Source organism: Bactrocera oleae, chromosome 6 (assembly GCF_042242935.1).
Source record: "Bactrocera oleae isolate idBacOlea1 chromosome 6, idBacOlea1, whole genome shotgun sequence".
Taxonomy (NCBI): Eukaryota; Metazoa; Arthropoda; class Insecta; order Diptera; family Tephritidae; genus Bactrocera; species Bactrocera oleae.
In genome coordinates this window covers 39,344,209-39,372,169 of record NC_091540.1, presented here as the reverse complement: position 1 = coordinate 39,372,169, position 27,961 = coordinate 39,344,209, and the positions used below count along the sequence as shown (strand labels likewise).

At 35.4% G+C, this 27,961-nt stretch overlaps 1 protein-coding gene across 5 annotated transcripts in view; it reads left to right on the top strand.

Moving 5' to 3' along the window:
* sfl (N-deacetylase and N-sulfotransferase sfl) overlaps window positions 1-27,961 on the top strand; it is a 247,841-nt gene that overhangs the window by 74,801 nt on the left and 145,079 nt on the right. For all 5 annotated transcript variants that reach the window (XM_036365340.2, XM_036365327.2, XM_036365307.2 and 2 more), the window contains one exon: window positions 20,638-20,679. The gene's annotated coding sequence lies outside the window, so the exon portion shown is untranslated. The remainder of the gene's footprint in view (window positions 1-20,637; window positions 20,680-27,961) is intronic.

Genomic DNA, 27,961 nt, shown 5'->3' with positions numbered 1-27,961 from the left:
AACCGGAAATGAGTGATTTTTCATAATTTTATATTTTTATTAATGTGCTGCAGCCGCTGACATACATATGCATCTGTGTGAGTGTGTTCGTAAATTTGTAAGCATTCGTATATTATGCTGTACCCGGTATTTCAGCGCCTAGCATTAAACACTAAAACAGAAGCATTCCAAACGACATGTAATCCAAGCTGCTGGCTTTGTGAGCTTACATATATTTATGTTATATACATATATGTATATGTATATATTCAGAATACATATTTACATGTTGTGCCCACCATATGTCTGTATCATATATGCAATGTAGGTCTTTGGGGTCTGTTTTATTATTTTTTACTTTTATTATTTGCACATATATTTTTGTTTTTGTAAACTAAACGTTTTATTTTACCACGCTCCGTCCAGCTGGCACATTAGTTCTCCATTACCCCACCGCTGAAGTCCATATAAATAATAACTCATACATCCAGCTTGCATGCTGCAGCTCATCAGCGTCGACACGCCGTCGGCCCACTTTGAACTTCGGTCCAATTTAGCCGCCGCACATTTTTGTTTCAATATTTGCTAGTGTATATGTGCGTGTGTACAAGCACACTTGTAATTATTGTCATGTCAGCATTGGAGAGTCAGCGTGTCGTGACGTCCACTCTTATGTGTGGATAAATCAAAAGCACGATACAAGTCCCGTTCGCTTTGCGGCGTGACCGGGGCGAAGGGTGTCCGCTCGTTAACAAATGTCAGTCAATTTGTATGGCGGAATACTGAGTGCTGGCAGCAGTTTGATGAGGGCTTTCTGTTGCTATGACAAATAATGTCACATAACTTTCAAACACAATTCACTAAACACTCACGGTACCAATGTATGAGTATGTGTGTGTGTATGAAAAAGGTAGCGGTTTAAGAAATGTGCAGAATTTAAATTAAAGTCACTTTAAGCCGCTGCCAACTGTTGTGCTGAGTTGAGGAGAACTCCATTGGACACTTCTTTGAAATTTTATAGAAGACACTTTTGAATTAAAAGTGTTTAATAGATAAAATGCCTACTCTCAAGATGAAACTTTTTGTGTAGCACGATAGACCTTAACTCGCCTGGGTTATGTGAATTACCATTGGTTTTCCGTGGCTGTTATAACAAGGACCGTACTGCGCACTAGCGATCAACTTATACTCTGTAAGACAGGCTCTAATAAAATATATAAATAATTAGCAGGACGAGCTATGTCGATTTAGCCGTCCGTCTGTTTGTCCGGCTGTCTGTTTGTATATATGCAAAATAGTCCGTCAATTTGTGAGATATCGATCTGAAACTTTGCACACGTCCTTTTCTCTCTAAAGAGCTGCTCAATTTTCGAAACCGCAGAAAAACTGAACGATCAAAATTAAATTATTGTATGAAAACTTCTTTATTGTTGAAGGTTATTTGTAGCACTCCGTTACATTCATAAGCTTAACGGTATACTTCCACCTCGCTCAAAATTAACAAAATTTATAACCAAGCTGAGGAGAAACTGTCCATCCCTAACCATAACTGACTACTAATATATGATCCATTTCGAAGTTCTCTACTTTTTTAAAGAAAACCCCACAGAAAATTGAAATTTATTGAGGAATGTTTATTATCATTCAAAAAAACATTCTTTGGCGTTTACATTCTCATTGACGGTTACGTTCTCATCGGCATCATTTTTGAATAAATATGGACTGATGATTCCACTGGCCCATAGCCACATCAAACCGTTGTTTTTTCTAGATGAAATGGCAGCTCTTGAATCTCTTCAGGTTGCTCTTCGTCCCAAATGGGGCAATTTTGCTTGTTTACATACGCATTGACCCATTTGACCATAATTTGAAAGACATTCCTAACAGAACGTGAATTTCCGTAATTTTTTCCGTACAAATTGTAAACGTTGTTCAGGCGTAAGTACTTCCAATATAAGATGCCAACCAATACTAAATAAAAATATCTTGACAGCTTGACACGACTCATGCGCGATCTGTCAAAAAAGAGCTATTGAAAAGAGTACCATTTTCGTATTTGAAATTTGATAGGTACTTCTTTGATTCACCTCTGTATCATAAAGATCTATTTTCTCTAGGCTTCTCGCGGCGTGTTTTTCCAAACTGTAAGCTCAATTCTTAAAAAAGGTTAGCCTTAAGAGAATATGGAGGCAAGATCTGGAAGTGTCTTCAGGCTTTTTATCTGCCATTTCAAGGAGCTCTCGTTTAAATTTAAGATTTTACCTTTTTTGTTATGACTTTAACTTGTACCATAGTATTTTACAATATACCGTTCCTTTTTTTAAAAGTGCAGTTTTCAATGATGCAGCACCTTTTTCGGAGTTGGTCTTTTTGAATGCTTTTACTTGAATTCTACTCAGTTTGGTTTGCCATTTTCTAATGAACAGACTTACTCCGGTCATATGCTTGCAAATCATGCAAAGTTATTACCAACATAATAAGGGTTCGGTTCGCGCAACATAATTTTTTCATTTTTGTTTGGCGATGAAGCTCACTTTTAGTTGAATGTGAATGACATACGGCCCCAATTGCTACAGAAAGTAATCGAAAATTTGTACTCGGCTGTAATTTATTTGACCCAGCTGCGGCGGTCACTTGCTCTAAATAATTTTTAAAATATAATGGCAAACCATTAGCTTTATGAAACTGAATTCTTGGCCATATCATTTAATTAATTACGTTTTATTTCTTCTTGAAAATCACTCTGTATATCGTTCCTCCATTCAAAACATCACACACGCCTAAATATTTCCCCTTATAGTTGTGGACAAAACAATAGGGTCACCCAATTTATATTTTACAAAGAACAATAAAAACCAACAATTAAAAAGAATTAATTCAAATACCAAATTTCATCTTAGTTTTCATTGCAAATGTAAATGATATATTAAATTGAAAAAAAAAATAGTTCACATAACTTGTAAAAATCAAAATATTTGACCACATTACAATTTCATTGGATATATAAATAGGGTCCAAATAAAAACACATTTTTAAACTTAGAAATTATGTTTAAAATAATTTTTAAAACTAATACCGGATACCCGATAAAATATATACATAAGTAATCAGTGTGTCGAGCTGTCGATTTAGTCATATCCGTTTGTCTGTCCGTCTGTATACACAGGAACCAGCCCTTAAATGTTTGATGTATCGATCTGAAATTTCTATAGGATTTAAGTCTGAAAATTGCGTAGACCAGTTATTGGCTACCCATTTTGAACACATTCGCCACACAGTAAAAGGTAGCATATTCTCTTCAAGTATGTGGATCTGAAGTGTTTGTTCAAACTTTCGGTGTTAAAAAACAATATTGGTCTAACGCCTGGCTAAAAAAAATACCACCACATAATGATGTACTTACCTGCGTGGTTACACAGTTTAGTAAAATATCGCGGATTATAAAGAACATATTTTGGAGGTTTTACAAACATTTTCCCATCATATTATCCTATCAAAGTTATTTTGTTTTCGGCCGGCCAAAGTACATTTTGCCACTCTTTGTCGGTTTGATCACCTCACCAATCTTCGTGAGATTGAGCGAACAGTAACGTTCCGACCATTTGCGATGATGCATCATATACATTTTTTAACTAATATTCTTGTATTTTATCGTTTTTTTGATTTACTGTTTGTTTTGAAGGTTCCTAACCAATTGCTTTTAAAAACTGTGATGTCCACTAGTAACTTCCACAAATCACTCAGTAGTTTCAGTCCAAGGATTCCAAAGAATTTAACTAAATTTACACCTCCAAAAAGTGACTTTATTATTTTGACCATAACTGTATATGCTTCAATTAATGTTCCATCTTAAAAGTTTTATTTAACTTGGTATCAAGCGCGGAATTAAAGTAGTAGAAAAAAGTAATTGTTTTAACTATAGCAATACATTATTCTTAACATGCTCGTAAAGATTTCTACACGGCTTTACGAGTTAGAAAAAGATAAAAACAAACAACGAAAGTATAGTAAAAACACTTAAGAAAGTATCTATCCATCAAAAACCTAAAGTGATTTATAATTATATTTCTTTTTACTTACTAATACCACATTACTTATACATATTTTATATTTTTCTATTATTCTATTCTCTTTCTTCTTCTTTTAATTAACAATTCATTATTATCATAGCCTCATTATGAAAGTGACGAAGAAAAGGTAGTAAAATCCATGCTTCATCGGAAGTAAGAGTGTTATGTACATAGAAGCAATTACTGAAAATATAAATAGTCTCTGAAAGAGTATATCAGTAAGACTTTACAGTTTTTAATCGGATATTATGGAAAAATATCCTTAGAAACTAGTTCAGAGCCATAAGATATAATATATTAATTTACACGTGACTGATTCAGAAATAGCAGGAAAATTCGATACCTAAATATATACAGAGAACAATTCATTGTAAGCTAGGCTCATATCTTTTAAATCCTCTCAAACATGTGTATATGCAGCGATTTCTTAAAATTTCCAGCACCAATGCCTAATATGACGAAGTAATATCGAAACATATTTCATACCGTTAATAACAGAACTATTTCGGAAAGAATATGCTTTAGCTGGCATCTTAGCTGAGATGGAGATAGGACCAATCAATTCACCTGGTTTATTTTATTGTTTGAGATAATTTTAAGCCCTATTGAACTTAGCTTTTAGCAATTTTATAAGATACTGGAAGACTCCGGCCACGCCTTGCTGTGGTTAAAATTTTATTATCAAAATTAATTTCTTAATTTTTTTCTGTATATATAGCTCGATTACCGATCCAGTTTTACTTAAATCATAACATAATTATTTTGTGGGTCTGAGAAAATGCGGCCAATTAAGTAATTTTGTCCCTGTACAATAGTCCTGAAATTGTCTGGCAGTTTATGGCATTTTTTATTTGGTTGCGTTTGAAGTTTATAATCTATTGGAATACTCCTTTATATTATTAAATATTTTATTATATCATCATTACTGTACTCAGGAAGCGTTTCTCTTATGTTCATAAATCCACTAAGACGTCATAAGTCAGAATCAAGTTTCAGGTGGCGACTTGCGTCATTGGGGATAGCATAATCACAGTAGAGTGTACTATCACAACTGAGTGACTGACACTAGGTGGGTCCTGCGGGAAATTAACTTTTTAATAATTAAGAAAGTTTAATATTCCTTTCACGATATTCGCTTTCGTCTTCTGACAACCCAAACAAATGACAGCAAGTCAATCAGAGTACTTTGTTTTCGAAATCCGATATTACTTAGACTCTTCTAACGACTTCAAGCAAGTAGGAATATAATTGCTGCATAAAGCGCTTAAATTAATTTAGGGTTATACGACCAAATCTTTATTGTTTCCTCTAAAGCTACAACTACACAAGCCGGCCAAAGTCTCTATAATCATTTACTCAATATTATATTTTCATAATTTCTTTAAAAATTCTTCCTGTGTTCATCAAATGGTTTGCACTGTGCTTCTCAGAGACTGGTGAGGTGACAACTGCGAGTAATTGCTTCAGTTTTTTTTTTTCAAATTTTGAGTATTCTGTTTACTCTCTCTTTTTCTCTTTTTATCTTTCTATCGGTCTATCTGTCTTAGCTTGGACATATGATTTTTGTTGCAATAATTAAGTACTTGAAAGTGGCAATTTTGGGAAATGTGGAAGTTTTCTAAATTGAAATGACTTTAAGTGCTGCTGCTTTCGGTATATTCATATAGTCTCAAGCTTATACATACATACATGTATGTACATTTTAGTTGTGTTTTGCTATAATTGATACCAAGAGAGCCTGTGATTTTATTTTTAATTTCTTCACAGCGTCTGCTTTTAACTTTAGTTCGATTAAATTGCGCTTTAGAAACTTAAAGTGATAAATCAAGTTTAATTTAATTCGGGTCGGGGCATTTTTTTTGTTATTTATTTTATTCCAGATATATTTTATTCTATTATTTTTCGCTAGATTGTTGATTTTACCAAACTTTGGATTTTGTGCCTACAGCAATATATAAATATAACATTGAAAAAAAAAAAAAACAAATGTAGCAAGCTTTAAACTTTTTGCCATCTCCTTCATTGACGTTTTACTTTGTGAAAACTTAAGGAAAATGTTAATAACGCAAGAGATTTGTAAACAGTTTGGTTTGTCTCTCTCTGAGTTACGTTGAGTGCCTTTTTAATAATGTATTAGAGACGCCATGCTAGCTATCTATAGTGGAATTCGCGAATAACTGTACACTAACCCAGTTTACTGTCTCTAAGGTAGATATCGCCGAAAATTACGCACTAGACATTGTATTATTTAACAAAGCTTTATAAAATTTTAACAGGCGGCCTCCGGGTGTCTTTTTACTTTCGAATTGCTTCTTCAAATGATTATTGCAATAAATCAACTTTCAAATGAACCCTCTGTAAGTCGTTGTAATCATCAATGACAGGGAATTTCTTTATTCAGATCTCAGCAAAAAATGTGCCGTTAATCATTTATAAAACCTAAACTCTTATCGCCCCTCCAACCTCAATTAAATTCCTTATTGCATCTCATCCATTTCCAGGGTTTATTTACGGTTTCATGGCAGCGCAACAATTAAACTTAACTCAATTTAGCGTTAAAAATCCCGTATTTTTTATGACCGATTTCTCCTCGCCGACACCAGCTCACCCACACAAGCGCCGCTACTACCACATACAAAGTTTCCCTATGGTGAACTTAGCTGCTTGAGTTGACCCTTCTTTCGCAATTTTTTCCCAACACAAATTAAATAAGTTCCCTTTCCCCACAGCTGATACTTAAAATAAACGCGTTAAAATTCTTGACCCTCACCGCCGCACACGGACTAATTTACCGTATAAATTTGCTTTATGCGTCGATTGTGGGTGAGAGTAAGTCATTAGTGTTTCGGTGTTATTACTTTGTCGTCCATCAACAGTAGTTGCCGTTTTTACGAGTTTGTGAGCTTACGAACGAGTATTGTGCATATCGTTGGTATTAAAGTTTAACATTGCAACTCTGTGAAATGACATTCGTGCATCATCCTCTGCCTGGCTCTGAATTTCATCGTTAGAGGTGGTATTGATTGAGTAGTACCCACTAAATGGAACATATAAATATTGAAGTTTAACTTAATTTTCAAAGTTTTTCGGAATTATTAAGAAATCGTTATTAGACTGTCAGCGCGTGAAATTGAAAAACTATAAAATAAGGTTCAGAGATTATTGACTAGTCAAACCTAGTGCTTACGTGACAAAAATTCCTCAAATACTCCCATTTAGTAACTGGATATTCGAATGTGTCGATAGTGTAAGTGTAGCCAATAAAAATATACCATTTGTTATAAAAATTGATTGTGTGTAGGAGATGGGTAGATATTAAGAACCGACGCAAACACATGGTTGTTTGGCCTTAAAGCTCATCCTAAAGGTGGACGCTGCCCCGCCCATTGTCCAATTTTTTGTTACAGCTTTTATGAAGCCTTTCCGTAGCATCTTGGTTGTGAAATGCTTTGACGTATTTATTTTTTGAATGATCCCGCATTCAGCTGTTTTCAACATAACCGTTATATGAGGAGTGGGCGTGGTTACTATCCGATTTCATCCATGTTCACATCGTCTGGAGAAGGTAGAATTACCGAAAGGATTTATTTTCAGCAAATCTAGTTGATATAGTTTGTAACAGCCAGAAGAAATTGTCATATATATATGTACATTATATAAATGATCTGCGTGGTGAGCTAAGCCGATTTAGCCATGCCCGTCTGTCTGTCTGTATATACACAAACTACTCCATCCGTTTTTGAGATATCGATCTGAAATTTTCACATGTCCTTTTTCACCAAGAAATCGCTAATTTGACAGCACCGCCGATATCGGAAAACTATAGCATATATCTGCCATACAAACTGGCCGATCAAACTCAAGTCCTTGTAGGGAAAACTTTTTCATTTGACAAGATAGCTTCACGAAATTTGGCATAAATCATTGGCCAGGATAATTCTACAATATTCGAATAAATTTTCCAGATTGAATCATTATAGCGTATAGTGGATACACAAACTGAATGATGAAAATATAGTTTTTGTATGGAAACTTGTCTTGTGGGAGTATACATTTTAACACATTTTATTGCGACTTCGAAGGGTTAAGAAAAATGTTGTACATCCTCTACATTTTCTTCTTAAACAAGGTAATTCTAAAAATCATATCCATAGCTATTATTTTTCTTCTTGGTCAACGGAAATTTACTCATATCTTGCATTCGAGCACAAAATAGATTATTCGAGCCTACATATACACACATGCGTACTCCAGTAGTGCGTGATAATCATGAATATTTATGGAAGCAATACGCTATTTCATATAGTATATTGAGTGCAAACCGAAAATCTTCAAGGCAAATAAACTACACAAATAGTAAATCATCTGCTAGCATCTTGTCTTGATAAGCGTTTTGTAATTGCAGAATTTCGAAATTTCTTAAACTTCGTCTTCTGTTTCACCTCTTGTACGAGTTTCCCTAATAATTTTCATCTACGCATACCAAGAATTTCATATCTTAGCAAAGTTGGTTGCATTGTACCGGGGACGTGTATGTATGTACGAGATCGTTTATGTAGATTGGGGCAGTGGAGCTCATGTAAGTTGATATATGAATGCTGTTTCCTCTCCATCCGCTCCGTATATCTCACTTGCTCACACTATGTGAGTATGTCCTTCGAAAGCTTCGTTGTAAATTATTTTCCTTTGCCTGTTGTTCAGTTTACTTACAGCTTGTGGTTTTATGGACAATATATTGTTTTTGTTTTACGTTATTAAAATGCTTACATGCATTTTGTTCTTGTTGTTGTTGGTTTGTGCTTTTATCTCTTGTCATGTCCCCTTTGCAAACTCCAGCTTGTAGTGATGATTCTTACAACCAAATGACACACATTTACATACTTATGCATGTGAGGAATGTCCATTTAACTACGGTGATAATAGTGAAATGTGTTTGTAGATTTCTTCATTTTATGTAATGAAAACACCTAAATTTTAGCCCAAACATTGTTGAAAAGGCCTGCTCTCCTATATAGTTGAATGTGTGTAGTTGTGAGTAAGTGTTAGCACTCTAGAGCTTGATATGTTAATCCACGTTGTTAGTTGTGTGGCACTGTTTGCGATCAAGCGAAAATAATTTCAGAATAAGTTTTGTACATGATTCTTAAGAACTTTGTCAACTTAATTTAAAAGTGGTCTTTTAAAGTATTTTGACAAAAAAAATTCAAAATTGTTTGAAATTTTTTAAGTCAAAATATTATATTGCTAGATTCTTCACAGTGCCACTTGAATTATAAAATTGTATAATTAAATACAGGAACGGATTGTGCGAGTTTTAATAGGCACAAGAACGGTGATAATTTCATTTCTCCACGAAATACTAAGAATTTTCTACTACTTCCTGCTTTAATTAATAGAAAAAAATTTAATTGGCAGGGAATAACTTAAGAGCCTGCATATTTTTTTAAAGCATTGTTATGTTGTGCGGCGAAAAGTTTTCAGATTCAGCTGTAATTATCAATATTCAATTTATTTTATCAATTTGTAAATGCAATTCCTTTCATACTCTCGCAAGGAGGCAAGTGCATACTCAGCAGAAGCTGGGGCCTAAACCCAAATACAGTCATGTGGATGTAAACTGCCGCCATTAGATCAATCCTTAAATATTAATCACTGGTTTGGTGGCCAGCAATAAAAAAATAATATAACATAAAAAACAAAATTAAAGTCAGAGGGCATTCTGTTAAGGGCGTACCGGAGCGTTTAAATCATGTCCGAATGATGTGCTAAATATGCTTTTGCACCAACTGCCCATACACATCTGCTGTAAGAATTAAGGAGATTGGTGGTTGGAACAGGAACAGTTATGAACATAGCAAAATTCTGAACCAGCACGATACTAATCTAAATAAATGAGAGCGTATGCTCCCAAGGTTGGACTTCAATAATGACTACCAGATGAGAACACCCTCTAGACGTGAATGAAGAAGAGGTTTAGTTTGAGAGGATAGTACTACCACAATCTATACCGTCGGGTCGAAAATGAACAGCGGTGTAGGAAAGGGGGTATACTCTGGGTATCTAGTTATATCTTTATCTTTCCGTCTACCAAACTCAGATATCATCTTCCAAGTGGAAGTACTGGGCATGGAGTTCTACTGAACAACTGCGGGTGGAAAGAGAAAACGGCCATTTACACAGATAGCAAGGCGGCAGTACAAGCCTTGTCGTCGCCAATGATCAACTCCAGCTTAGTAAACAAAGCGAGGAAGGCTTTAAGCTCACTGACAAGTCAACTCGACTTGTTCTTAATTTGGGTTCCCGGTAACAGGAACATTTTCGACAACGAAAAGGCAGAGGCGTTGGCTAAGTCGGAAACCTCTCTCGACGGAACGATCAAGAGGAGCTCAATACGCAATTCGAACAAATAGCGCAAAATATATGGAAATTCACAACAAAATAGAGGATAGCTAAACAGATATGGCTAAATTATGACATGACAAAAACTATGGACTTATTATATAGGTCTAGGAAAAGTATATATCGACTTGCAGCTACCATAATAGAGCATTGGCCATTTGGAGACCATGCGTTAAAAATGGGTATACTCTATAATAGCACTTGCCGTAGCAGCAAACTCTAAGGGACCGAGGAAAAGATTCTACACTTCTTCTGTGAGTGCCCAGCTCTATCACAAATCAGACATCGAACTTTTGGAATCCATCAGTAGATAGACATTCATCTACAAAAAGCATAACCGAGATAAGTAGTTTCTTTGATCGCACCAAATGAATTACACATAAGAAAGGAACGTGAGATCAAGATACAAGATCTTACGATAGTGTATCAAAGGGGCAGCACTCTTACATACTTACCTACCTACCTCGCACGGTAAAGTGTTTTACGGGATTTTCGTATATATAATATTTAATAAAAGTATATAAAATAAAAGTAGGAAGTATTGCATCCCTAATTTACAATCACAGCCAAGAATATACACTATTATTAGAAATATATTCTTTCTGTATTTCATTAAGATTTCTTACATTGGCAGATATTAGATGCGATATAAAGTCAACCGGAAGTTCGAAAATATTTATAGTAAAATATGTATACCACAAGTGGGCTAAGGGAAGTATTGACCTGATTTTATCCAGTTCTTTCACAAAAATATTATTCCCGAATTCACAGATTGACCGATACTATGATCGGTAAAAATCAGCCATATGCACAAGTGAAAAGATTAAACACCTTGAAGATTTAATTAGATAACAATGATGTTTGATTTGTGTACTGGACAGTAAAAGAATCAGATGGAAATTAAAATTAAGTTATATGGGAAGTAGGCGTGGTTGTCATCCGATTTCGCCCATTTCCACAGTGTGTGATAGAAATGTTTGAAACATGCCCTTTGTTCAATTTTTACAACGGCTCTTATAAAGCTCTTTCCTACCATTTTGGCTGTTAAATATAATGTTTGTGGGATATTCATTCAGTGAGCTATCACAGTTTTAGTAGTTTTCGATAAAACCGTTATATGGGGAGAGGGCGTAGTAATCATCAGTACAGTATATGAAGAAGGGATTTTAAACAAGTTTGTTTGAGTTATCTTCAGCGGCGGCACCATGCCTACCAAAAAAAATGTTTAGCCCACAGGTGCTCCTGGTGTTTTGAAGTGGGTATTATAATATTTTAATTTGTGTAAAAAATTTAAATTATTGATTTTGTTTTACTTAAAACTTTCACTACGATGGCAACCACTTTCAAAAATATCCCGCATAGAGTAACAATGTTTCTTAAACTCATTCAGTTTAATGCTTATTTTAACGACTAACCTTTTTTCTTCACTCCCCGTTAAAAGCGTTTATAATAAGCCGAATCGAATGTAGGGAAGGCGAAAGATGCGCTGTGCGTCCTAAGTCAATCGATGCTAAAAGGCGTAAGGGATCCTTTGTTAGTCCCTTATGTATCTATTGTGATGTCTTCTTGGTGGTGTGATCGTGGTGGTGTTGTATTTGTGTGCATGGTGTACTGATGTGGATTGTATAGTAAATAGGTGTGGTGATGTGGATGTGAATTGATGTGGTGAGTGTGGTGTAACAGTGTCTTATGGCGAGGGAGGACTGAGAATCATTTAGCCAATGCTCATATTGTGGATATTTTATATCATTTGTAATATGTTAATTTTTAATGAACGTAAAAAAGGTGGTAACCTTTTTGAAAGGTGTTTTTAAACTAAAGTGTAATGTTTTGTATCTAAAACTTTTTCAAACTTAACTTTTAAAAAAAATTTAAAAGAGTCCAACCCGCATTATGATGGACTCTGCTTACTACGCCGCTATATTTAGGGAAGTTATACTTTAAAACTGTTGATGTGGAAGATGAACAGAGAGTATAAAGTGTTTAAAAATTGCTAAATAGGGCAAATATGTCGCGATCCATTTTTAGAATTAGAGTACTTCTGCTTAACTCATTTCGGTTGAAATGAAGCACATCGGAACTACTTTATTGTAGCAAAATCCTATTATGATCGATCCACCAACACTTCCTGTAAATTATTTTGTTAAATGTATTTTGTGGTTTGGTCACTCGGCGCCAGTACTTTCTTGAATAGTCAGAACGAAATAATTCTTCTAGAGTTTTAATTAAGCTTATGTATCTTTCTATTCTCCGCTTTTAGTCTCAGGTTATATTCCTGACAGGATTAAGTGTCACGACTATTCTGATAATATGTCCCCGTTTAGATTTTTGGTATCTGTCGTATTATTGGGACCATCTTAAAATGTTATTGGCATTATATATCCCAGGATAACAGTAAGGATTACCGACTTTTCAAGTATGCAAAAAAACTAATACTATAATTTTATTACAGTATTCATTTATTTGTAGGCAAGAGAGTTAGTGGTAGTAATTAGTAGAAATATTTCCCAAGCATTTTGTTTTTGAGAAATGCTGCAGCCCTTGCCCGATAAAAGTCGGTTTCCGCTCCGGTTTTGTAGACAAAAGGGTTGTGGGAACAGTAGGCTGGCTCGGTAGTAGCGCAACCTGCTAAAGGCTAAATGTTGTAATTGTTGGAGGGATAGAAAACTTCCTTGAAGTAATTTGAAGCAATGCTGCCGAGTTGACAGTCCCTGGCTGTCGTAGGAACGGACGACTGTGCGTCATTAATACCTGGCTCGAAATCGGCCTTAAAAACAAAACTTAAGGAATGATTAACAAAACCACATGTAAAACCGAAGTAAGCTCGTTAGTTATCGATTGCGGTAATGGACTTTCCTTTTTCTTACCTGAATTTCGGTTTAGGAAAAATTGTTTCCCGTATTTCTGAAAACACAATTTTCACGAAAATCGTCTAGTATAATTTTTCGAGCAAAATCATTGTTATTTTCAAGCTAATCTTAAGCTCAAATTGAAAAGTACAATATCGATGTAGTCGACTTCATTCAATTGCGGGGGCTTTTAGCGAAGTTCGTACCATTGCGTCACATGAGGAGGGAAGCTGCTGGAATAAGCCTTCCATTATCCTTGATATCGCGTTGTTTCTTCTTTAATATTTAGTTTTAATTTTTCTAATATTGTTATGGCGCAGTATTTCTTTCCGGCTCCATTACAGGCTCTATTATTATCCAATACTTTGGCTTTGATTATACACAATAATAAATGCTTAAATTGAGTGGAATTGCCACTGAGGCGAATTTATTACAGTTCAATGGAATTTGAAAACTTTTCTCCAGTACTCTTTCTCTCGTTTTCCTTTATCCAGCAATAAAAAAACAGACTGTTGCGTCGCCTCGGATTGCGCAGGGATATAGATATTTGGTTGTGGTTGTAGGCGGAGTGGTGGTGGTACAGCGTGTGTCTAACTTTGGCGCTTTGCAACTAATAATAATTCCAATTTACGCCAAAATGAAAAGATACACACACACATACACGCGCGTACACCAACAAGTATTTGCGCAGTTACTTGTAAACTTAAATTAATGGAACTCAAATGCAAAGCACATTTGCTGGCTGTTTATAAATTTCTAAACAAACCCAATTGAAGAAAGTCTTTGCTACACTTTCCATAACTGCACACACAAAAGCATTCACTCACATTCATACATACATACATACTCGTATATGTATACGCGCACTTCTTCGTGTGCTTGTGCCGAGAATTACTGATATCACAGTTGCCGTTTGTTTTTGTTGCCGCTTGTTATCGTTGTTGTTGCAATTCAGTGTCGTTGCTTTCGGCACTTTTGCTGTTTGCTGTTTTTCCGTTTGCAGTTTGCCGTTAGCTGCTGCCTGCTTCCTTGTTGTTGCTGTTGTTGTTGGTGTTGCTGCTACTGTTGAAATGTGTCCTTAAAATTTCATTTCTAAATATTCAACTTAAAAGTTATGTAAATATTGAGTTGAGAAAGTTTTAAATAACTTTCTGATTGCTGCTATTGCAATACAGCTTGCAGCACTTGTCACACGCGCACACACTCACACACACATACAAATTCATTTGCCCGTCCCAACAACAAAGCGCCGTTCTCCAGGGGTGTTAGCGAGCCAAGAAAACTCCACTGTATTGTTGTAATTGTTGTTATATAATATTTTGCCCCACAGAAGCTTGTTATCAAAGTGGCGCCAGTTGGTTGGTTACTTTGGCTTCACGATCAACGGCACGTAGAACCCAGCTCTTTAGCCCACTCTAAAAGCGTGCACTCTCGCTTAGTGCTTGTATGTGTGCATGTGTGTGTAATTTTACTTGTGAGGACGTAAATGTCCACCGATGGGGTTACTGTCGATTCCTGTAGCGCCGATGCAGTTCTAAAAATGTGCGAATGTGTGATAATTTGTGTGCTCGTAAACGTATTTGTAGAGTTCAAAGTTGGCAGGAAGAGTTTGACAAATAATTGTCATACCCTCTTCCGCTCTCAGAAGCGCAGCGTGTGTTGGAACAAAGAGGAAATATGCTACCAAACAATTTCCGTTTACAGACTGCATTCCACCAATTGTTTGCTGGCAACTTGTTAGTGAGGTTGGGTTTGAAAGTTTTCTAAAATAAAAATCAAATTAGGGCAATTTTAGTTTAAAGTCATAAAAACTCCTAAAATTGTAAGCTAATTTGTGTTTTCCAAGCTCAAAACGGTCGTTACACTTAATTTGAGATCATAAAGTGGCAGTGGTTTGTTTTGTTTATTTCATTCTAGAGGATTCTATCCAAAATAGATTGGAGTGTGTTGAAAGAGAAGTGTTTGCCGACTGAGCATAGATCAATTGTTGACATCTGTGAGTCTCACTCACATATTCCAGCGTCAGAAGCCATCCATTCACTGGATAATATAATATGATATTTTAGTATCACAAAACCTGATTTAATAAAAAGTCAGGATCATAAAGTTTATTTTAAGAAACAGGAGAACACCCTTCTTTATCCAAGATGAAGAAAAAAAAATACAAAATCTCGTTTGGTAAAAACGAAGTTCACTAGGCTTATCTTAAGCAAGAGGGCAACACTCTTCTTCACTCAAGGTGAAAATAGAAGGTCGAAAAGCCTCTGTGAAAAGCCTTTCGTTACTAGGGCGATGATTTTCGTTTTCCCAATTTCCCTAACAATTTTCTACGAGCTTCAATAAATATACTTTAAATTTGAAATTCAAAATGATAAAATTGAAAATAATGGAAACTGTATGAAGCTAGGTTATATTAATCTGATTGGCAAGAATACTTCCACACCGACTAAACAATAATTACAATAAAATAAAAAGGATGGCTCATGTTTCAAGCCTAGGTCACCATAACTGGCTTATACAATGCTTTTTGAAAGTTCAGAAAAAAAGGTTCGAAGTTCTCTTACTGTTATATCCTTATCTTAAAAAATATAAAAACATGGAAAATTTGTTCCAGGTCGGATAATATAGTTAACTGGAGAGACTGTGTTTCAAACATTTCGGCAGTCATACCTTCTGCGAACCAGGAGACATAGTCGAAACTGACATTAGTCGCCTTAACAAATTTGTGATAAGCTCGAAGCTCTTTGTCATCTTATAAGGGTCTTATGATCAATTGTATAGGAGTTTTCATTAAAATTTGAATATTATTTGCTTTTCTATTCAGTCGTTGACTTTCATAAACAGTCATTCCCAGTGCACTGAGCCGTAAGTGCTAACTTTATTCTTGAATACATTTTATATTGGGTTCTTTAAATTCTTTTTATACTCTCGCAACCTGTTGCTACAGAGTATAATAGTTTTGGTCACCTAACGGTTGTTTGTATCACCTAAAACTAATCGAGTTAGATATAGGGTTATATATATATAAATGATCAGGATGAAGAGACGAGTTGAAATCCGTGTGACTGTCTGTCCGTCCGTCCGTCTGTCCGTCTGTCCGTCCGTCCGTGTAAGCTCTAACTTGAGTAAAAATTGAGATATCTTTATGAAACTTGGTAGACATGTTTCATGGTACCGTGAGACGGTTGGTATTGCAGATGGGCGTAATCGGACCACTGCCACGCCCACAAAACGCCATTAATCAAAAACAAATAACTTGCCATAACTAAGCTCCGCAATAAGATACAAGACTGTTATTTGGTACACAGGATCACATTAAGGAGGGGCATCTGCAGTTAAAATTTTTTTTAAAAAAGTGGGCGTGGTCCCGCCTCTAATAGGTTTAATGTGCATATCTCCTAAACCGCTAATGCTATAATAACAAAATTCACTGGAAGCAAATATTTTTAGCACTTCTATTGACGGTGTGAAAATAGTTGAAATCGGGTGGCAACTCCGCCCACTCCCCATATAACGGTACTGTTAAAAACTACTAAAAGCGCGATAAATCAAGCACTAAACACGCCAGAGTCATTAAATTTTATCTCTGGGATGGTATGAGATGACTTTATAGGAACCGCGTTCAAAATTAGACAGTGGGCGTGGCACAGCCCACTTTTAGGTGAAAACCCATATCTTGAGATCTGCTTAACCGATTTCAACCAAATTCGGTGCATAACGTTCTTTTCATGTTTCTATGTCATAGTGCGAAAATGGGCGAAATCGGACTACAACCACGCTTACTTCCCATGTAACACCATTTTCAATTCCATCTGATTATTTCACTTTCCACTATGCAAATCAGGCAACAATGACTGTATCGGGATAAAACTTTGCGTGAATAATGCGATTAAAGTATGCCACCTTGTGGCCAAAAATTGTCTAAATCGAACCAAAACTGTTTAAGCCCCTAAGTACTAAATATGTGGACCCCAGTGCCTATAGTTGACCTTCTACCGAAAATATCAGCCAATCCACAAAGAAATCTCAAACGAGTATACTATTTGACTTTGCGAGAGTATAAAATGTTCGGTTACATCCGAACTTAGCCCTTCCTTACTTGTTCCTTTTTATCGTTGCTTCGCTTTTGCATCCGTGTCCTTTAGAGTATCCTTTCCTTGTCTCTAAGCCCTGTTTAATGAGGCTTATTTAACACCCTTAGGAAAAATGTGATTTTTGTTTGTTAGAAAGCATGAAAAGTTGCCTGCGGAGGTTGAACTTTCACAGACTTCCCGTGTTATCATTATCAACATCGCCGACTGCCTGTTTCTGTTTAAAATGTCACAAATTTAAATCTTATGAACATCAACACACACAAACAAAAATATGTGTGTATATAAATATACATTTTACTCGTTTGCAAAGCATTTTCCGAAAAATGTTTCGGTATTTGTTTGTTGGTAGAAAAGAATTTCATTTATATGTATATGTGGAGGCACATTGTATTTTTTAAAATTTTAATGCATAATGTGGACACAAGTCAAATGTTAATTAATTTTTTTTGTAAGTAAGGCAGATTAAATGCGAGCGTAGCCAAATTTTCTTACCCAACAAACGTTCTTAAAATTATGAAAAGTTCTGTAAAAAAGAGCAAAATGTAAGCTGAAGTCCAAAAGGAATCGAAAATATGGTTACAATTCAATTTTGCCATCTTCAGCAATATAGCATATAGGTCAGATCCAATGCATCTACCGAGGTTTTCTGATTTTAATATCGAAGAGGTAATGTTTTTAAAATGAGATCCCTTTACCAAACCCAATACTCTGAACAGGATATATAAAGTTTGCCACTAAATTGGTAACACGAGCTGAGACGATCTAGCCATCATCATGTTTATACGCGACCCAGTCCTTCAGTTTTTGAAATATCGATCTGAAATTTTGCACAAGTCATCTTATCATCAAGAAGTTGCTCATTTATCGGATAGCATATAGCTGCCATCCGAACAGAATGAGTGTTTGCGTGGAAAACTTTTTTATTTGACGAGATATCTTCACGGTTTATTGTCTTAGGCAATGGTGCTATCTCCAAAGAAATTGTTCAGATCGGACTACTATAGAATATAGCTGCCGAACAAACTGAACGGTCAAACTCAAGTTCTTGTGTTTTGTGTTTGTGAATGGTATTATAGCTTCGGTGCAATCGAAATTAATGTGCTTCCTAGTTTCTAGTGTATACTACCAGGGTACAATATTTAAATTAAACCTAATGTCCTGGAAATTGTGCCTGAAATTTTGCACGCAATTCATTAACATAAAAATATATATATTTCAAAATGTATAAACGCCGCTACACAAATTAATAGCTGTTTTCGTGCCATTACTTTTTAACGGGGCTTTTTAAGACTAGTTGAGCAAATAAAACATAATTTAACTATTGTAACATTTAAATGAATTGGTTTTTTTTCAATTCCGTACATCTTGATTAAAAATATAATAATAATACCGGTTTGAAATTTTTTTTTTAACTACTTATACCAAATTATAATTATAAATTCAAAAAAAATTTGTTTATGAGTTTAAATTTTTTCGCGCGTGCGTACTTCGTGTTCTACCATTTTGAACTAGAGCCAGCATATTCAATGCTCTAGAGCAGTGGTCAGTAAACTTACATTTTCAAATATTAAATTTTAAATTTTCGCTTTCCAATAGAAAATTAAAATCTTCAATTTTCAATTGAACATCAATTCTTAATCCAAAAACTTTGAATTAAAGTGTCTTGATTGTGAGTAAGTCTTTATGGTATTGTAAGTACAAATAACACAAAAGTTAGTTATCTGTTAGAGAATGAATATATATTCTCAAAACTACTGAGTATTACTCATGCAATCGAGTTCTTCACAGTTTGAGAAGGATATCTCATCTAATAATTGAAATCTTGTTGGAAAGAAACAATCCACCGTACCGGTGAATTGTATTTCTGTGTACCTAAGTATTAGAAGCAGAAGTTATAAGAGAATATGATCAATAATCATTAAATAGGTTATTTGCTGTATATCCTAACTCTATTTGATTTTACCTGTATTTTTGATTTATACCAGTTGTTTGTTCGACTCGCTATGGCTGGTACCAGATACATAGAGACTACTTAGTCTTTATAACGATAATGTTTTTAGAGCAAAAAAGAAAAATAAAATAATTGAGCAAAAAAATAAAAATGGACATAGGCAGTGAAGAAGTAACTATCACCCCAGTAATAACGTTTATGTGTAGGTTGTGTTGATCTGTTTATTTTGGAGATGACGTAAGTGTTAGCTATATATAATATCGTGCTGAAAATGGCTTTTACCACAATATCGCGTCAGCTAGCGTCGGTGGGCACAGTTTGAAACATTACCTAAGCGTTCTTTCTGGAATTGGACCAGTTATATTTTAGTTTAGTTAAGGCCTTGTACGCAAAATCTCTCTGTATTTTACAAAAACTCAAGAATTATTCAAAAAACAACCAGTGTTTTTGTGAGCCTTATTAAATTTCCCTGCGTAACGTACCAATCATACCTGGCGCTCATACATACATACACACATACAATTTCGTGTTAATTACATCACTCGTTCGCGTGGTCAATTCATACAAGCGTGAAGATTAATTACATTTGCATAGTAAATTTATTAATCAACAACTGTCGAATTGATAAATCCGTGGTATTTATGCTCCTTTTGATACAGAAATATTGAATCTGCCGCCGATTCATTGATTTCACCGCCAAAATTTAAAATGAATTGTCAACTGTTCAATGAGACTTTAATATGAGTATATCTATGTTTATGTGGTCATGAATTTAGCGATTTTAAATACTATTTTTTAAATGGTTTCGAATAGGTTAAGTTCAAAGCCCAGTGCCAATACAGAAAGAGTTGAGTACATGGCCACTACTTAGGAGGATAAATATTAAAATGTCGTTTTTATACCCTAGTGCCTCAGTTTTTAAGATATCCATCTAAAATTTTGCACATGTCCTTTTCTTCCCAAGAAACTGCTTATGTGTGGGAAACGCCGATATCCACTATAGCATATAGCAGCCGTGCAAACTGAACGATCAACATCAAGGGGTTTACTTACTTTTTTATTTATCAGGGGTATTATAGCTTCGGTGCAACCGAGGTTAACGTTTTCCACACTTTTTTTGTTTATCATTTAACAGAAGTGGTTATTTCCTACAAAACCTACGAATCATAAATTTTTAAGGCGGATATACAATATTTTCGGTTCTATTTAAAGTAAATTTCTCATGAAATATATATTATGAAATATATTATTTCGCAATAATATGTTATTTAGTAATATATTTGTTTATATTTCAGAAATGCTGGAGATATGTAAAGCTTACAATCACCAAAATTTAGGTAAGTAATAGTAGACACAATCTTCAAATAAATAAATACAACATATAAATTAATTTTTCCTCAAAACCTAAACTTCTGTAAATGTGCAAATTTTTTATTTATATACAGTATATCCATCGATATTCAATAATGCCATTTCCTTTTAACGATTGACTGGAACCAAACTTTCTTGATGCTGGAAAGCTGTTTTAGTGTAGTGCAGATAGTTTTCAGAAAAGGTACTTCTTTATAAACCATTTAGATTCAGGACCCCCAAACTGATTGGAGATTGTGCCTTGAGTGCGAAATTATTATTCCCTGTTCAGGGTATAAATATAAGCTTTGGCACTTTCACTTAAGTGAGTTCAAGCACGCACCGTTATTTTTGAAGAGTTTCTAGTAGCTCTGTGTTTGACGTACTTTTGCAGAGGCCCCTGTTTATGCCAGACTTATTTATACTGTTTGTGAAACGTTCTGAAAATAGACCGATTTTAGAAATTTTTTTCTAAAGCAACATTGCAACAATTCCGAAAATATCGGTGATAAACTAAAAAAAAAATACAAGTAAGAAATTGGCTTTCATGTAATCGCTTGTCTTTCTTCACCTTCTCAGTGGATTCGTATATATTATATTATTTTATAGCATTTGCTCGTTTTCCTGGAACGGGATCATTTATTGAGATCGCACAACATTCTTATAAAAACACACATATATTTTGAAGTTATTTCTTTAAAGTTCTAGACTCTCCCGCAGCTTTCGTAGGCTATAAAAATTTCCAAATCTCTAAAAGTGCTAAACAAATGATTCCTTAATTCAATTTGTAGACGTTGCGTGTTAATCGCTTTCACACTTTACCTTTTGATGAGCTGTAATCTCTTGTAAAAGCTTTCCAGGTAATAAATATTTGAAATACGAACACAAAACGAACATTCCGGAAGACTTCGTTTAATTAGTGGAAGTAAATTAATTTTTTTTTTTTGGAATATTACCGTAAACTTTTCAACATTACTTTGACACCTCGCTTCGCGCTTCATAAATCTCATATGCACCCTCTCATGAAACAATTTCGATTTCGAAAAACAAACAAAATGAAAATAAATATTTGTTTTGCATTCCTCGATGCTGAATAGACATATATTCATACATAGTATGTGTGAGTATAATAATGCACTTTTTATACTCTCGCAACCTGTTGCTACAGAGTATAATAGTTTTGTTCACCTAACGGTTGTTTGTATCACCTAAAACTAATCGAGGTAGATATAGGGTTATATATATATAAATGATCAGGATGAAGAGACGAGTTGAACTCTGTTCGTCCGTCCGTCCGTCCGTCCGTGCAAGCTCTAACTTGAGTAAAAATTGAGATATCTTTATGAAACTTGGTAGACATGTTTCTTGGTACCGTAAGATGGTTGGTATTGCAGATGGGCGTAATCGGACCACTGCCACGCCCACAAAACGCCATTAATCAAAAACAAATAACTTGCCATAACTAAGCTCCGCAATAAGATACAAGACTGTTATTTGGTACACAGGATCACATTAGGGAGGGGCATCTGCAGTTAAAACCTTTTTTTTAAAAGTGGGCGTGGTCCCGCCTCTAATAGGTTTAATATGCATATCTCCTAAACCGCTTATGCTATAATAACAAAATTCACTAGAAGCAAATGTTTTTAGCACTTCTATTGACGGTGTGAAAATAGTTGAAATCGGGTGGCAACTCCGCCCACTCCCCATATAACGGTACTGTTAAAAACTACTAAAAGCGCGATAAATCAAGCACTAAACACGCCAGAGACATTAAATTTTATCTCTGGGATGGTATGAGATGACTTTATAGGAACCGCGTTCAAAATTAGACAGTGGGCGTGGCACATCCCACTTTTAGGTGAAAACCCATATCTTGAGATCTGCTCAACCGATTTCAACCAAATTCGGTGCATAACGTTCTTCTCATGTTTCTATGTCATAGTGCGAAAATGGGCGAAATCGGACTACAACCACGCTTACTTCCCATGTAACACCATTTTCAATTCCATCTGATTCTTTCACTTTCCACTATGCAAATCAGGTAACAATGATTATATCGGGGTAAAACTTTGCGTGAATAATGCAATTAAAGTATGCCACCTTGCGGCCAAAAATTGTCTAAATCGAACCAAAACTGTTCAAACCCCTAAGTACTAAATATGTGGGCCCCAGTGCCTATAGTTGACCTTCTACCGAAAATATCAGTCAATCCACAAAGAAATCTCAAACGAGTATACCATTTGACTTTGCGAGAGTATAAAATGTTCGGTTACATCCGAACTTAGCCCTTCCTTACTTGTTTTTATTTATTTATTTAATTTTTTCGGTTTGTTTCCCCTCTGCAATTAGCCGATGTAGAGTCAGTCGCGCCCAGCACAGGCGACGTCACTAGTGCCTTTACTTTGTCTAGCTGCAATTAATGGCGGGGACTCAGTGCAGCAACGAAATTCACACTCAACACATTGTGTCTGTCAGCGGCGCCCCACAGCCTCGTCGCCGTCCCGCAGTGTTTTTGTATGCGCTCCCCGCTGTCGTTACCATTGTATTGCGAGCAAGAGCCAACGCGTGCCAACGCCAAGTACATGAGTGTATACGTATGTTGCTCTCACAATTTGATTTGCAACATTTTAAGTCTTTATGGAGCACAAGAAATATTTCACTTTTCATCGGTGCGAACGTGTTAAGAGTCGCTGTAGCCTTTTCATAGAGGCTTGTAAATATAAATGGGCTTTTGTGTTTACAGAATCAGACTTTCTTACGATAAGCTGTCATTTCATTTGACTGAATTATAACTGTTTTCATACTTATGGGCTCAACTTACTTTTGAGAACTATACCCCGATTAAACTCATCTCCAATAACTGTATACATCTATACCTTTTCCACTAGTTAGGTGCCGTACACGAACGGTTTTAACCAAAACTTTTTTGACCATTGGGAAAATTGAAACGTTTGATTTATACTCGTTGACAAGGCCTTAGCACTATATTATAAAATTTCCTCGATTATCTCTAGTTAAATCTTTTCTTGCTTCGTAATCATTTTTATTTTTCGAAAAAGGAAAGGAAATATGGTCAAAGCAGCTACATGTTTTTGCACATTGCGTAATAAAGGGTGGTTTTTTAGACGTGTCGTTTTCAATGAGGCAATACTTTTTTCGGAGCTGGTCTTTTTGACAGCTTTTTCATGATTTATACTCTGGTTTGCCATTTCCTGCAAATTTATCTTAATTGCCTAGCAGAGCCGGAAATTCGACTAACCATGGATTGGTTTGATACTATGTTTACTCGAGTGGATAATGAGCATCCTCAGACACGCCCTCCAGTGCACACCGAAGACGCTATTGCTGCTGTGGGGCAAAGTATTAAAGAAGAACCAAATGAGTCCATCCATCATCGCGCGCAGTAATTGCAGCTGTGCCCATCTATTTTATAGAAGATTTTGCGGAAAGATCTTGGTTTACGAGATTAGAAAATCCAACTCGTGTAAGAATTGAAGCTGAACGATTATCAAGTGCGTCGCTGGTTTGGTGGATGGGCCCAGAACCAAAAAACCAATCCCAATTTTCGCAAGAAAATTTTGTTCAGTGATGACATTCACTTTTGGTTGCAAGGTACGTTAATGAACAAAATTGTCGCATTTGGAGTGATGATACTCCACATGCCATTGATGAGATGCCATTATATTCTCAAAAAGTCACTGTTTGGTGTGGTCTATAGGTAGAGGGAATCATTGGTCCATATTTATTCAAAAGGAAAGCCGGCCATAATGTTACAGTCAATAGGGAACACTATATGGCAATAGTAAGTTAATTTTTTGTGCCTGAATTGGATGATATTGATGTGGACGACTTTTGGTTCCAACAAAACGACGCTACATCCCATACAGCCAACGAAACAATCAATTTATTGAAGGAAAATTTTGGTGGACGCATTATCTCCCGTGGTGGGCCTGTGGCATTGTCTCCATGATAGTGTAATTTAACACCGCTGGACTATTCTTTGAGAGGTTATGTGAAGTGGCTTGTCTACGCAAAAAAGACCGAGACCATTGACGCTTTGGAGGAGAATATTCGGCGCGTTATTGATGCTTCAAGTTGCTTCAAAAAATGATCGAAAATTGGTACTTTCGGCTGTTATTTATTTGAACAAGTAGCGGTGGTCACTCGTCCGATATCATTTTTAAAATATAATAACAAACCCTTATCTTTATAATAATGCTTTATTTTTGGCCACAACTATATTTCTTTGTAAAAATCGCATGTCCAAAAAAACACCCTTTATTTATTTCATAATTACAGTTTTAATTTTTTAAGCCGATACTAAGCTTTGGTTGTGTCCGAACTGGACTTCTTCTCGAAACATTATTACATCATAAAATTATATTTCTAGCTTTACCCCACTTATAGTGCATCACGTTAATAGGGAACACTGACATGAGTGTGTTTGTATGTGTTTGCCACGCGAGGTCATTGATGATAAAAGAGCTCGCTATGGCGCTTACTTCTTGATTTCTAATAGGGTAACAATTTGTATGGCTGCTCCACTGGCCTTCTACGGCTGGCTTACATTGCCAGGCCGACATCTTGCCACCTCCACAACCGCTCCCTTCGACTTTGCTAACGCACGATATGAATACGAATGACGGGTGTTACGATTGCGATTACGCAGACAGAAAATGCACAAGCGAACCTAGAAAATTGCACATGGATATGCGTGTGGACGAGGGCAGTTTGATAATTCAGGGGCGTTTAGAGTGATTAAATCAATTGCATTTATTTGCTCTTAAATATAATTATTAGTTTCTAAGTTTTGTTTCGATATTTATTTTCAAAATCAAAAATATCTTTCCTAGTAAAATATGGAAAAATTAATATATACTTCAATTCTAATTTTTTCGATTTACTATTCACGTTGAAAACTAAAACTATAAAATTTCTAACCTTTTTTTATGCTTGCAACATGTTACAGAGTGTAATAGTTTTGTTGGCTTAACGGTTGTTTGTGTCACCTAAACTAATCTTATAACTAAAAATTGTCCGAGTAGATCAAAATTATTCAAGCAATCAGGTACCGAATATGTGGACGTCAGTTTATATTGCGAATTTTTTATTGAAAATATCGGTCAACCGGTAGATATATTATTGAAATTCAAAAATAATTTTCTACGGGTTTGTTCCTTGCAAGTTGCGAGAGTATAAAATGAACTTTAGCCCTTCCTTGCTTTTTATAATTGGAATAAGGCGTTTCGAAAAAATAGAGCTGTCCCAGTTTCTAAATTAAGGACATTCCTATTATTTTGATTCGAACCCTGAATATTTTGCATTATCATCAAAGGTTTTCATTCACTGTCATAATTGCAAGAAATTCACATTTCAGTTTTCGCTACCTAGTGTCGAAAAGCAGAAAGCCGCTGCTTTTAGCGTTTCTCGACCAGTGTGGCAAAACTACTAAAAATTTCAACTGAATTTCATTTAAATTAAGCCACTTAGTATAAGGTCTGATTTTTACTTTGAGGATTTTCAAGTCTAAACATGAAATTGCATTTTGAGCTCCGTTAAATGGTCTCTGTTATCAGTATCCTAATGTACGCCAAGCATCTCATCGTTTGTCTATAATGTCGGGGTGTATACTTGACTACGGTGCTCGGACCTCCGGAACAAATGATGAAAACATCGGCAATCTCCCTAATGCGTTATAATCAACACTGTCTATTTTCTAGGATTTTTGTCTTTTCTTTCCTGGAGTTTTCAACGCCAAAAGTAATTCTTGATATCCTCACGAGGTTAACTTCTTTACATTTTGGTCAAAATTAAATTATTTTTTCACATTTACCACAAGAGCTGACCTCGTATTGGATCTTCTACAAATTGGTGGTCATATGTACATATTTATCACAGTGCTGCCTCACCGAATACACTTCGATTTTTGTTACGCCTCATGTAGTACCCTTATTATTATTGTTGTTGTTCTTTTATTTTACTTTATATTCTACTCTTTTTTTTTGATAACATCAGTTCACAAGTTTTGTGTTATTCTTTGCTTAAAGTGAATTATTGCTTCGCACTTCCATTCTTCTTCCCTTCTATTGTTGCATTGTTTATTGGTTGAATTGTTTTGCCACACCATTTTTCTATTATTCTCATAGCATCGCATTTCAATAGGTAAAGGGGTTCAATGCGCTAGGCATGAAAAATTTAGCAGCAAATTTTATGTCTAAGTCCCAGTTCACACACGGACTCTTTTGTCGCCCAAACCGGTTTATTGTTGGCGAGGGGACGACGAGGAAAGACGAACAGACCGTGTCGCTGATGCTCGGGTGGTCTGTTTTGTGTTCTTGTCCGTAACAGTTCGCTGCTATGCAATTCAGCATTCCATTTCATTTTGAAATTCTTTTCATAGTTGCCAGAGCGCTCAGTTTCAAATGAATATATTGTAGTATACTATATGTTAGAAAATTTGAATGTCATTATCTTTTTTTTTGTATGTAGTATATGAATGTAATATATGTATGAACATTTTTTTTATAACATTTAGCGGTATTATATGTAAAAATATATACATAAATGAATTCTAATAAAAATTTAGTTACTATTACTTTTTTATATTTACATAAAATGTTATGATGCTTTCATATCTATTTCTTTTAACCACAAAGGGTTTAGTTGAAATATCGTTTTACTTAAAACAAGAATTGTAAGTAATTCAAGAATGTTTTATAATGTTTTCCGAAGGATTAGAAAATTCCTGTTATAAATTTGGCCTTGAAAATATTAGTAGCGGGTATTCAATCAAATCTGGTAAATAAGGAAATTCCCGACTTATGTATTTCTTTGAAATTATTAAGCGGGTATAATGCATATTGTCTTACCACATTTATGGTAATTCCTTGTAAGCAAAATGTGAGACCAACATACAAATGAACTATGCAATACGCTCTACATGACACGCTGCCGAACCGCACAAACATTTGCGAAAATTTGTTGAAAAGGAATGGCAGAAAAACTCGACTGGAGTTGGTGGACTCTTTTCGCTCGTGTGAACGCACAGAGCGACACCAAAAGAGAATTTGCCGATAATCAGTGAAACAAAAGAGATTCACAAAAGAGTCCCCATGTGAACGCAGTATAACGGTGTGTGCAAGAGTTGTCGCGGAGAAGTGGAAGGGGCGCGTGGACGCTGAGATAAACGGATATCGGCATATGAAAATGCATGGGCTTGCATTTTTTTCGCTAAACAAACTACCGTTATAAAGCACAGGTTCAATTCCA